We start from the raw sequence: 648 nt of genomic DNA, 5'->3' as shown, positions 1-648 counted from the left end.
CGATACAAGTAACGAGGTCAATTTCGTTACTCGTTACTAAAGAAAATATAACGTCGTTACTTTTTTCGTTACTAATAAAAAACATAACGGCGTTACTAAAAAAAAATAACGAAAAAGTAACGAAAAAATAACGTCGTTACAAGTAACGCGTTACTTCCCAACCCTGATAAGAAGTACTACATGGGCTGAAAAGTCCCGGGATTTTTAATGAAAACAAGCGTTTTTTGGGCAAAGTTATATTTATTCCTCAACATAGTTGCCTTCGAGGGCGATACACTTGGTATAGCGATTTTCCAACATTTCGATGCCCTTTCTGTAGTACGAAACGTCCAAGCCTTCGAAATACGCTTCGGTTTCCGCGATGACTTCCTCATTCGATCTGAATCTCTTTCCTGGAGCCACCGCTTGAGGTTTGGGAACAGATAATAGTCGCCGGGGGCCAAGTCTGGAGAATACGGTGGGTGAGCAACCAATTCGAATCGTAATTGGTCCAATTTGGCCATCGCTTTCAAGGACATGTGTGACGGTGCGTTATCGTGATGGTACAGAACTTTTTTCTTCGCCGTATGGGGCCGTTTTTTCTTTATTTCGTCGTTCAGTTTGTCCAATAACGCTGCATAATACTCTCCCGTAACTGTTCTTCCCTTC

The sequence above is a fragment of the Trachymyrmex cornetzi genome, unplaced genomic scaffold (assembly GCF_001594075.2).
Source record: "Trachymyrmex cornetzi isolate Tcor2-1 unplaced genomic scaffold, Tcor1.1 scaffold1580, whole genome shotgun sequence".
Taxonomy (NCBI): Eukaryota; Metazoa; Arthropoda; class Insecta; order Hymenoptera; family Formicidae; genus Trachymyrmex; species Trachymyrmex cornetzi.
Note: the sequence above shows the minus strand (reverse complement) of the source record.